The sequence below is a fragment of the Paramormyrops kingsleyae genome, chromosome 16, assembly GCF_048594095.1.
Source record: "Paramormyrops kingsleyae isolate MSU_618 chromosome 16, PKINGS_0.4, whole genome shotgun sequence".
NCBI classification, from domain to species: Eukaryota; Metazoa; Chordata; class Actinopteri; order Osteoglossiformes; family Mormyridae; genus Paramormyrops; species Paramormyrops kingsleyae.
The window spans coordinates 6274159-6287005 of record NC_132812.1 but is presented as its reverse complement, the minus strand read 5'-3'; the positions used below and the strand labels follow the sequence as shown (position 1 = coordinate 6287005).

General features: G+C 45.3%; 1 long non-coding RNA gene across 2 annotated transcripts; it reads left to right on the top strand.

Annotated features, from left to right (window-relative positions):
* Positions 1-366: 366 nt before the first annotated feature.
* On the top strand, positions 367-5408 carry LOC111846107 (uncharacterized). Of its 2 annotated transcripts, none has more exons than XR_011982988.1 (9): positions 367-1153; positions 1271-1916; positions 2490-2608; positions 2846-2968; positions 3276-3364; positions 3467-3572; positions 3714-3819; positions 4008-4063; positions 4420-5408. It is a non-coding gene; the product is annotated as an uncharacterized lncRNA (long non-coding RNA). The 2 variants fall into 2 exon arrangements; XR_011982987.1 differs by having other exon boundaries at positions 2846-3066.
* The last annotated feature ends 7439 nt before the right edge of the window (positions 5409-12847 follow it).

Sequence of the window (12847 nt, the reverse complement as noted above, 5' to 3'; positions counted from 1 at the left end):
TTAACGTTTGATGGTTGTTGTGGTTAGTACAGGTGTTGTATGTTGTCTTTCTCTTTTCAGCAGACATGGAAGCAGATTATCTGTTTTTTTTTTTTTTCCTTTTCTCTCCTTTTTTCTTTCTTTTTTCTTTTCCTCTCTATCCCTCTCTCTCTCTTCCCCCCTTCTTCTCCTTTGTTCCCTCCCCCCCTCCCTCTCCTTCTTTTGAGGAACCAAATAAAAAAAAAATAAAAAATAATAAAAAAAAAAATAATAATAATAAAAAATTAAATTTAAAAAAAAAATAAAAATAAAAAAAAATAAAAAAATACAAATAAAGTAGTCCTCTGCAGAGGGGGGGTGGAGGAGGGAGAAAAAAAAGGAGTTGAAACTCCCTCTGACAGGGGATTCTGCCACACGTTCCCAGCAGACCCGCACTATACGCTTGGGTCTACCAGGTCTGACCGGCTTCCTCCCCCACCAGAGGAGCCAACCCACCACCAGGTGGTGATCGGATGACAGCTCTGCCCCTCTCCTCACCCGTGGGTCCTCGCCACTGCCCAACTGACACTGTACCCGACCCCTATGGCCCCTCCGATGGGTGGTGAGCCCATTGGAGGGGGAACCCACGTGCCTTGTTCGGGCTGTGCCCACCCAGGCCCCATCGGTACAGGCCTGGCCACCAGGCGCTCGCCATCGAGCCCCACCCCCAGGCCTGGCTCCAGGGGGGGGCCCCAGTGACCCACGTCCCGGCAAGGGAAATCGTGGATCAATGTTTTTACTCATCATTAGGGGTCTTGTGAGCCGCATTTCGTCTGCTTCCTCACCCAGGACCTGCTTGCCTTGGGTGACCCTACCAGGGGCATAAAGCCCCAGGCAACTTAGCTCCTGGGATCATTGGAACACGCAAACCCCTCCACCACAATAAGGTGTTGGCTCCAGAAGAGGTACATTGTTAATATAAATGTATATTATTTTGCCATAGTGATGCCTATTATATGTTTTTAGAGCACTTGGAAAGCTTGTTGGTGAAAGACTGGAAACCTGGGATGAGTACTTGGATGCAGTGATGTTTGGGCTTCGAACCAAAACCCAGGTTACCACCAAGTACTCCCCTCATTTTTTAATGTTTGGGAGAGGAGCTCGGTATCCCTCAGAAGTGCCACAGGATTACTTGGTCAGTAAATTCTGTCTGTCCATCCGTCTGTCTGTCTATGTCTGTATGTGTGTTTTTGTGTGTGTATGAGTGTGTTTTCAAATTTGTGTATATACTACACCTTTTTTCTGTTCACAGGTTGACAGTAGTGTGGAGGCCATCATGGCTGAGGAAGCTGTCTGTGAGGACATTAAGAGACTTGATTCCATCAGAGAAATCATGCAGGAAAATGTGAAGAAACAACAGGAGTGCACCCAGCAGAGACTCAAGTTGGGTTCTCCCAAAGCAGACTTTAAAGTTGGAGACCAGGTGTGGAGGCAGAACAAAGGAAGGGAGGCAAACTGGAGCCAAATTTTCTGGGCCCTTATATGATTTTGGCACTGGAGGGGAAAAGTGCAGACATACAAGGAGAAAATGGCACTGTTCACAAAAAAGTAAGCACTGACCATTTAAAATTAATGATTAAAGGTGATCGTCACATTCCATCTCAGATCATAAAGAAGGACATTTCAGCCCAAACGCCAGCAGTCCCAGCATCAACATCTATGTCCACATCAACTTCCAAACCCACTGTTATATGCTTTGCACCTGCTGCCAAAGTAGCATCACCACCCCCCCCTGGCACCATCATCAGAGACCTGCCAGGTACAACCAGCTGATGAAGCACCACCGCCACCCCAGGGAGCACCAGCACCAGTCTGGCCATTACCCCAAGCCGCCCAGGCACCACATGCCTCACCATCACCAGCAAAGTATAATGCATATAACGCAACCTCAGAAAAAGGTGATTATTTAATATTGGGCGGCACAGTGGTGCTACCTCACAGCAAGTAGGTCCTGGGTTTGATCCCCTGGTTGGGTGTAGGTCCTGTCTGTGTGGAATTTGCATGCTGTTTGCGTGTGTTTCTGCCGGGGGCTCCGGTTTCCTCCCACAGTCCAAAAGTGCGTACGATAGGTTAATTGCCAACTCTAAGCTGGTCCCCTAATTGTTTGAGTGTGTGCACCTTGTGGTGTGTTGCTATGCAGGGTTGGTTCCCACCTGTGCCCCTTGTTCTTGTGATCTTGGACTCCGGTCCCCCCCACAACCCCAGTTCGCATGAAGCAGTCACGGTGATGGATGGATATTTAATATTGATGACTATTTAATATTATTTTTAGTTAGTAATGATCTGAGGTTGCCTACGTTTCCAGGCAATATTTGTTCAAATAATTCAAACCAAAAAATACCAACTGTCACAAATGGAAAGAAAGTAAAAGGATTATAAGATAAAAATGTGTTGACATAGATCAATTTTAAACTTAAAACTAGCATTACACTGTAAATTGTAACATCAACATTGTCTAATACTGTTCACAGATCTGCAGGATGCTTGGGCAGGAAAGAATGTCCATGTTCTGCTTTCTAAAGTGGGACCCTATAAATTGTTTTCCTGGGACATTGCAAAAATTGGTCCCAAGATGGAACTGGAGAGTGAGGTATTTTGCCATTATTATAATATGCATTGCTGTCATCAATAATCAATTATGGACTGTTTACATGTAAACAGTTATTTGTAATTTATCAATAACCATTCAGGAGTATCACGATATATTGTCCAGCAAAACCATGAGAAGACTCATCTTCAATCTTACAACAATGTAAATACAGTGTATTAGACCAAATATCACTGTTTTTCTCATATGAATTCTTAATCATGTCATCTTCATTCACAGGTCATCAATGCATACTTAAGACTGCTGGTGCAGAGATGCAACAAAGAAAAAGGGCACAAAGCAGCTCTCATTGCTTCCTACGCCATGACAGCAATGTGGGATCGCAAACTCTCCAGACTGCGGGTACTTAGTGGAACATGATTGAACAATTGTAATTATGTCTTCAATGAGAGCAAAAATAATGATGTTTTTCATCAAATCTTAGATGGATCCAATGTCAAGTGAGTCAGTGATTTGGCTATAAGTCTTTCTATATTTCTGAGCTTGGAAAAACACCATATCTACATATCAGCATTCTTTAGTAACCTAGACGTTTTTGTAGGAAGATACAAAATTTTCAAAAGGAACTGTTTAGTAGCTCTTTCTGTAACACATGTATAATGTTTATTAATGTTTGAAAATTTACTATTCACACTTTACAAACACATAGGTTCTATATCCACATGAAAAGAGATGCCTGTTTTTGGATCCTTTGGGAGAAAAAGCAGCTGATCTGAGAAGGTGCCAGGAGACCACAAGGTAAATTCGGCTCTCTGGTGCCTTACTGAAAAGCAAAAGCTAATTAGTGTGCTTTTAAATCATATGGCAGCATTTTCACAAGCATTTCTTTCTGTATGTCAGGGCCTTCATGAGGCAGAAGGGCTACAGGAGTTCAAGGTGGTCATGCGGCACCCTTCCTCATTCGCCCCAGAGAGATGCAGTTTCCTGTGGTGTCCTGGCGTTAAAGGTTCGTATAGTTTTTAAGCTATGTTTTAAACTGCAAATTCATTTTAAGAATGTTGAATGACAACTCAGTTGTAAACATAAATCTTTTAATTTTTTTAGTTATTCTGTGCTTCTAAATTATATCAATCCAACTTTTCTTCAGTTTGCAGAAAAAAAATTCAATGGTGATAATTTAACGTTTGACGCCTCAGAGAAACAAATTAACAAAATGAGGCTGGATATAGCCACAACCCTCCTCCAGGAATCTGGTGTGTGTTCTTTTTTGAAGGCCATAGATAATCCCTTTCTGTTTAAATCAGACATGAATTAAAAAGAACTAGCGTAATAAAATATAGCATTTTAAGATAACGTAGAAATAATATTTAAGAAACATGTTAGTATACAATGTTTATAAAATACTTCTAGGTTAATATTTAATCTCTTTTTGTTTTTGCAGATGATCTCAGTGGTGTGTGTTACTATTGTGTTAGTGAGGAAGGAGACACACTATGGGTAACTTTAAATTAGAAATTCGAGGGGGGCTTGTTGCATGTCATCTCACCCCCCTCTCTTCCTACCATTTCCTGTCACTCTCCACTTTCCTTTGTGTAATAATGCAATTAAAACACACATAAATATGTATTCTTGTGTGTGTGTGTGTGTGTGTGTGAGAGAGAGAGAGAGAGAGAGTGAATGAATATAAAAACTGTTTTGATAAATCAGATTACACTCTGCAATGCAGTCTTGGTGTTAACATTAGTCTAGGTGTAAACATCAATTCTGCTGTAGTAAGAGTAGGCATAGATTTTAAAACTTGTCAGAAAATCACTTAAAGAATTTATTTATTTGTTTGTTTGGTTATTTTGCAGATTTGCTGTGACAGTTGTGAACGATGGTTTCACGTAAGCTGTGTTCAGCATCCTTCGGTGGACGAGGACTCTACTCTTTCTGCTGCGCTGGAGAAGCGACTTTGCCTTTAAATGGAGCGATGACGTCAGGGGAGGCAATCCGTGGCAGGGGGGGCAGATTAGGGCACAACACCTGTTACATCCAGCGCAGATACGTACATAGTCGGGATTATTAATAGTCAGCATCTGGTCAGGGAAAGTTGGATTACTACATGTACAATATAATAATCTATACCACAAGTGCGTCTGCTGAGGTGTGGCATGAGTAAATGGTGTCCTGTAGTTGTGTTCTGGGCATACAGCAATTCTGGATATAACGCACTTTGGTAACGGACTGTTACCAAACAGGTCCCTTGACGTCCGTTGTAACTGGATTTTACTGTAGTATGATGTGACGCCACATAACTGGGAAACTTTGTCTTGTAGCCCCTCAGAGTCAGAAGCAAGATCCAGCACCAAACACCAGCCATGAGCCCACAAGTCCAGAGTGGGCAGGCAGGTTTACTCATTGAGTGAATATCATTAGAATTAATATAATGAAGAGTATGGTGTAGACCTGCTCTATATGAAAAGTGCCCTGAGATGCTAGATGATTCAGCACTACATTAATGACACTGACCTGAATTGATCAGAAGGTTTTGTAAAAAGGGGAGATTTGTGCTGAGAATTATGGCCATTTTTAAAATGTGATTCAGTGTCAGAAGCAAAGCCAGGAGACAGTAGTGATGAGGGGAATGTTCCTGTCAGTATGGAAGGAACAGGGGAGCTGTTGTAACAGAGTGTGTGAACAAGCAAGCTTTAGTTCCAATATAACCACTTTCTATGCCCAAACGATAGTAGTGACCCGTTATATTTTTTATCGTTAATGGATATCTGTGAACACTTCATTGAACAGAATATAGATTCTGATATTGTTGAAAAGGATGTGTTGTAAAGAATAATGTTGGAGATGTGCCTCATGTTGAAATAAATCTACATTGTGAAGCAACCCTTACTTGCACTGAATTAGAAATATTTTAGAAAAATACACTGAATTACAAGGCTTTACAGAACAGTGTGCTATTGTAGACTTAACATGTAAGGTTATAATTGCACGATTTTAATAATAATAGTCGTGATCTAAAGTGGGCAGGTCTGAGGCATGAAACTCCAGGGATGAAAATGAGTCCGGCCCTGCCCTCAAGGGTCTGTCAGTTGCACCCTTAGCTCTAGCTAATTGTACCTCTTGAGGTACAGAAACGGACTCCCATTCCGACAATGTTCAGAATCACGTCTTAATTTTATCACGTTTCTTTTATAAGCGTCCATTGCGGAGGTTTCGTGTCCTCAGTACCTGGACGCTGACCTTAGGCGAACAAGCTGCATATGTAAACGCAAAGTTTTTACACTAGGGGGCAGTAAATCTCTAACAATCATTCAAATAGGAGGCAAATTACTGAGTAAAGAGAATATAAGAAGTTCACGAGAGGAGCAACACATTTTATTTTTTGGGATGCAATCTGCGTGTAATTTTGATTTCAACATTCTCATTAATGCCAGTTTGCCTCTTTCGCCTGATCAGTGATATGTTTAAAAATGGTTTTGATGGCCATATATTTTCACTTGTATATAGAGTGCTTATAAATACAGGCTCTGGGCAAAAGCCCTTTTAATTTTAACTGCAGGGAACTGACACAAGTGATTAAATAGCATTTAAAGCTGTCTAATATAGTGTAAAATACAGCAAGAGATTGTTTTGAAAAGTAGAATAATGATTGTATCCATCTGTTCCCCTGTGGTGAAATTGATTGCAGCAAACCCCCCCCCCCCCCATTGGGCCACATTACTGCAGCCTCACACTTAACGAGATTATCTGTGCTTTGTGGCACATTAAAACATGGAGGTGTTGTTATTGCCCCATTGTTAGTCACACCAGCCGTCCGCAGAGGCCGAGCGTCCTCCGTGATCTGCTGATAACAATCAGCCCAGAGGCATCATTGTAAACATCACGCCATTTTCCACTAGACTTACTGCAATCAGGTGGAATGCAGGCCACGTAGGCAGCCAGCAAGGGGCTTCAGTGGCTAATGAGTTAATTAGCTTATTACAGGCAACGGGACCAAAGAGGCTTCAGAATAGGGCCGTGTTCCTGCCCCGCGTCTCCCTACCAAGCACAGATGATGTGTTAATTATGTCATAAACTGCACTCTCCCTAAATTAATCACTGCTTATTTACATTCGACTCATGTGTGTGGGTGTTTAGGCCGCTGTGGAACTCACCTGCAGCTTACGTCAACCGGCCTGTTTCTGGAGGACCGCACACACCATCTAATAAGTGATTATTAGCATACACACATTATGTATCTATATCTTTGTAGGGACTCTCCATTCATTTCTATGGGCATAACCCTAATCCCAACTATGACAACCTTAACCCCTACCCAGCCGTAAACTTAACCATAAGTAACCAAACAAAATACAAGACATTTGGTTATTTTTGTTTTTTGGTTGCTTTCGTAGATTTTTATAAAATTGAGGTTATTCTCGCGGAGATCAAAAAAATGTCCCCACAAGGTAAAAAGTTACAGGTTTCTTATTGCATCGTGCAGAAATCTGGTCTCCACCATATATTAATTACGGAAACACACTCAAACACATGCACAGATGCGTGCGAGCACACACACACACACACACACACACACTGTCCATTCTGCTTCAATATCCAGTGCTGCTAGAAGAGCTTTTCTCTTTGAATGGTTTGACTTTGAAGTTATCTGTGTGAATGAACCACGGCCAGGCTGAGTACGAACCCACCGCTGCCCCCAGCTCAGTGTGGGGTGACTGAGGACAGGATCAGCAGCCCCTCATCCCCCACTTAAATCCCCCAAATTTGAAACGCGTGGCACACCCACTGCAAAAACGACACAGTTCCCCTGGCAGCCAGAGGTTTCCCTAGTGTGTGTGCTGGTGTGTCGCCCCCTCCTGGCACAGATTCACTATCGCTGTCCCCATGCCTCCCCCGTGTGTGTTTGTGCCCGACACTAACACAGCACCAGCTGCATCTTGCACCCGTCGCTTCAGACGTCACGCTCCCGAGATCCTGTCTGTTTCTATGTGCTGACGGCTGGTATGACTCTGGCCTCCTCTCCCACGCCAGCAGCTCAGGACCCCCCCCCCCCCCCGGGGACACCAGCGGCATTGCAGAGCCACTGTACTTCTCTGTGTGAACAGGTTACACTGAAATGCACCGGGGGCAGCAGCACACATGAGCCCCCGAGTCCCCCGAGCTGGTTTTGGGGGGAGCTGCTGAAGGACAGTCTAAAAATGATAGCAGGGAAATCGGAGTTTCTCTCGTCGGGTTAAACGGTTCCGAGCCAGTGAGCAAGCGACCTTCGCAGGGTGACGATGAGCCTGAAGCCTGTCCCAGGAAGTACAGGGAAGGGGCCAGGGGGCCAGGGGGGGGACCTGAAGGGAACCTGCGGGAACATGGGGAGAACCACAAACTCCACCGACACACAGAGCTCCATCCTGGGATGTGTGAGGTGATGGTGACTCTCAGCCGCTGTGCTGCCCATGACCGAACATCATCCTCCTATATCCATACAAGACCCTTACAAAGGAGTGGAAAAACATTTCTTTTCGAAGTTTGCTGATGAGAAATCGCTCTGGCTCCTTTTCTCCTAGCCAGGTGCAGTGGGGTTTGCTTTACACGATTCTCACAAATTACATCTTGAAAACAAATCAGGAGGCTCACATCCAGCTAAATTTGTTTGCGCCAAAGTCTGCGTGACACACAGATTATTCCATCTCCGAAGTCCTGGGGGTGTAGCGCGCTGGGGAGAGCGATGACTCAAGCGAGCGCGCCTTTGGAACCCTCCTGTAACGTCTGGCCCCAGCCAGCCTTTCGAAGCTGTAGTTGTGCTCTAGAAGAGGCTCCATTGTGTGGTCCAGCCACACTCCCTCCGTGCCAAAGGGATCTGGCCGCCACCCGGGCCAAGGATCCCCCCCCACAGGATTCGGCCCACGTGATGGCAGACGAAGATAAAGGGCCTTGTTTGCAGCCAGAAAAAATTGCTTGTACAAGACCCAAGTCATAAGGATGCCCCCAGAGCAAGCAGCTCACCCCAGATCACCTCAGCCAGACACCCAGCTGTGTTCCACATGTAGGTAAACATGGGGAAGTGTGACATCACCTGAGAGGAGCCGCACATTTAAGGAAGTGAAGAGTCATGTGGGTGTAGCTGCATTCCTCCCCCCTTCTTGACTCCGGCCTTTGGCTCGTGAGCCCCATTGGACCGGGACCTTAGACTCATGGTCCTGGGACGCCTGCAGCTGGCTGGACCTCATGCCGCCTCAGCATCTGCTCACTAGCTGTATGTTGCTTTCTCAGCTGGCCAGCTTCCTGTCGGGCATTTGGGGCCACCTCATTTTCGTTGTTCTGCTTCAAATATGGTGGGGGGGAGGCAGGTTTCGGGGACTGGAACCCTAAACAAGGGGTCAACGGCGGAGAGAAGACCGGATCTCTGCGTTTCTCCGTCTCTCCACCTTTACCTTCTTGTCAACATTTCGGCCCAGCGAGTGCTACTCGGAAACAGAAATGCACAGCTGACGCAGCGGCGTCTCTCAGAGTGGGGGGGGGGGGCTAGTCTCAGCTTCCAGGCCCCACTCAAGAGGGAGACGCTTGTTTCCTTGTGTTTACGTGGGACTGAACCTGAGCTGCGAATCTGACTGACAGAAACGAGACTATTAGGGGACCTTGTAAACAGAATCACAGCTTGTGGTAGAGCTGTAATAAACCCCGGCGGGATCCTGGGGGGCCATAAGCCTCTCGGCATGCCATGGGACCTGAGGGGTGTGGGCAGGCCTGTCCTGGCATTCCCTCATACGTTGCATAGGGTTAAACATAGTTAATGCGAAAGGGCTCCTCTCTGTGTCGCTCATGTTGTAAGTGCGTGCTGTGCTTGTAGCATTATGAGATGTTTGAGATGCTTATGACTTTCAGGGCCCAGAAGATGAGCTCTCAGGGTCCTGTAGTTCCTCAAAGAGAAAAGTGAAGTGATTACTGGTGAAACAGCGTGACTCCGTGTGCTAGTGACGAGGATACGGGGCCCATGGTCCATGTGATTTCTCGCCCAGCGCTGTGGAAAAAACATGCATCGCTTTCTATCCCTGCAGAGACAGACACGTGGGAAATCTATGACCCAATGCCGTACTGCAGTGTAGCCCTGAGGAGACCAGCCATTCATACGGTGCTGATAACTCCCCAGTACCAACCCAACCACTGTAATGTCCAGGGCAACAGAGTCAGCAGCTAACCCAACACATGTGCATGTCGTAGGAAAACATGCATGTTATTCCCTATCAGAGGCCCCCAGGTCCTGCGATGCTGCTCCTCACACAAACCGTACAGCTTAAGTAAAATAAAACATATCATGCAGACAATAACTGTTAAAGCCATTGAGGAGTTAATAGTTTATTATTATTATTATTCTGAATCTGCTGAAAACATATTCAGATATATTTTTCTAGTTGCACACAGAGTTGGGTGCAAACAGTTAGGATTGCAGCGTAAATGAAGGGGATTTATCCGCTAAAGATGTGAATAATTCCTGGAACCTGCAATTTGAGAGATAAGAGCGCACTTAAATAGCCCACCGCTAATCCCGTGTGTGTCTGCAGCAGGAGCTGCCAGGGAGGCAATTCAGCTGCTGTGACAATCAGTGAGGAGAGATCAGCCGATAGGGAGCTGGCAGTCAGGCAACGCAGCGGACGGCCCCTGTGCAGGAAGGTCCCCGTGCATCTCCACCAGGCTGGGTGCCAGAGGCGGAGTCAGACATTTTATACACCCGGGGCTTAGCCCCAAAGGGTAGTATGCATGTGGGATTGGGGGGGGGGGGGGGTTGGGGTTAGAAATGACTGAAAAACATGCTGTGAAGTTGAAGATTTATTAGGCTGTGACTCTACTAACCTATCAGAAGCTTCTTAAGCTCAGAATGGAATCGTCTGGAGTTTTCTTATTAATTAAAGACACAATAAACTTAGTGTATATATACTCCTAAATTTGATGAAAGTGATAAAAAATAGACATCTCTCTCTCTCTCTCTCTTTATTCTGACATTTAACTAATTCAAAAGATATTTCAATATTTATTTATATAAAACAAAAAAGTTTACGCTAAATTGATGTTTAACAGTAAAAAAAATGTTTTTATGTTTTTTCCCTAAAGTGCATGTAAATATTTGGTTTCAACTGTGAATATACTGCTGTGTATTGAAATTCCTCTTTTTTTGCATAGAAATATATTGAACAACATACAAAGCATAATATATAAAATAACATTTACCTGAGTTTTTTCTGTGAAAGAAGCCCCTTATGTCCATTGTTGTGTACATCAGTACATAACTGAAACCGATTTAGAGTGCTTTATTTAGCCGTGGAGGGTAACAACTGAAAATATGAAATAAACACACATGTAACCTAAGACTCTCTAAAAAAACAGCATTGTTGTTCGGCTTTTCATTTCGCCATTTCTTGATTCACTCGAAGAGCAAGTAACGTAATATGGGTCAAGTGATCAGTTTGATATCAATCTTTTGTCAGCGTCATATTTACATTAGCTATTTGTACAGTACGAATGATTTGCTTTGGTACCTGGTCAAACTTAAGCTCTCCTCTGTCTGCCTGTCTGCACTTCTCCTACAGCAAATTCGCAGGCAGCAGCTTCTCCCCCCTCGCTCACATGCGTAAGTGCTGTGCTCAGTCGCCTAGTGCCTGAGCTCGGATCATACCAAAATTATGGGGAATTTACGACTGTGCGCTATGTGCTTCGAATATTGTGTGTAGTTTTTGTTTTATACAGTTGTCAGTCAGGCATCTAACTATGAAATAAATTACACTCCAAAAGACCCTGGGCTTCTGAAACAACAACCCGGGCTTAAGCCCAGTAAGCCACCCCCCCGCTCCGCCAATGCTGGGTGCCATCTATTCCTCCCTGAAGGCAAATCTGTCTCCAAAAAGGAGAACAAGGAAAATAGGAAGAGTGAAGGGTGGGGTGGCCATTACTGCTGCCTGTCGCTGCTGTGGGACATTAAAAGAGGACACAGCCGTCGATGGACAGACGTTAAGGACAGTCACCACAGAGCGAATGCAGCACCGGACTGATCTTCAGGACTGTGACATGGTGATGAAGCATGATGATGACCGATCCGCTTAATTTTGGCAGAGTTGCTTTGTGTCTCTTCCCATCAATCGTGCTGTTCTGAAAGCAGAGGACAGTGGGCAGGGACACTCTTCTGGAAGGACCGAAGCTGGTCATTTGGAGCAGAACCAACATGAGCTGGCTGAAAGCCCCCGTTTCCCAGAATCCTTCAGGAGAAGCCGATGAGAATGGCACCAGTGTTCAGGAGCTACTCTGCTGTTTCTTATTCCATCATAAATGTGCTCATAACCAGGCTCCCATCAGTGGAGTACAAGTGGGGGCCAGACGAGGGTCCAGGTGCCAAGGGTTATGTGTCATGGGGGTCTAGGAATCACGCATGCTGGGGCTGCTAATAACTATGGTCTAAAAGCAAATAAAAAGAGATAAGAGTATTATTTCATTTTGCTGCTGATGGTTCCCACACCCTTGATGCGTTCTTTGGGAAGCCGCTAACTGCAGACAGGTTTGTCACCAGGGCAGCGTGTACGAGGGCCGCTACCTGAAACGCTGGAACGGTCAGCGCTGCTTCTGTGTTAATTACCCGGCGCGCGGTGCTTAAAACAGGCCTCCGGCTTAATTAGCGCAGTTTCCATGACGATACCCTGAAGCAGCATTTTAAAATAGAATAGCAGCACGAGCGTAGAAGGTGATGCTATCAGTGGGGCGTAACGTGGCACTCTGGCGGTCAGGTCCTCGCTTCTGCGTGGGAGAGAACGGGCCCCGGCCGACCCCTGCCGACCTCGGTGTGCTGGCATTGACGGCTTTGTACGGCCCATCTTATTACAGAGATGGGGGGAGGTCAGGGTGGTTGGTGTATGAACACCGTCCCTGGGGAATAGTGGTATGTCTTACAGAATTACAAATGTCACTGACTTGGGTTCTTGGGTCCTACCATATATAACATACTGAGGTGCATGGGGGTGATACACACACATATACACACAGCACAGCTACACACACACACACATATACACACAGCACAGCTACACACACACACACACACACACACATATACACACAGCACAGCTACACACACACACACACACACATATACACACAGCACAGCTACACACACACACACACATATACACACAGCACAGCTACACACACACACACACATATACACACAGCACAGCTACACACACACATATACACAGCACAGCTACACACACGCATACACACACAACACAGCTACACACACTCACACATATA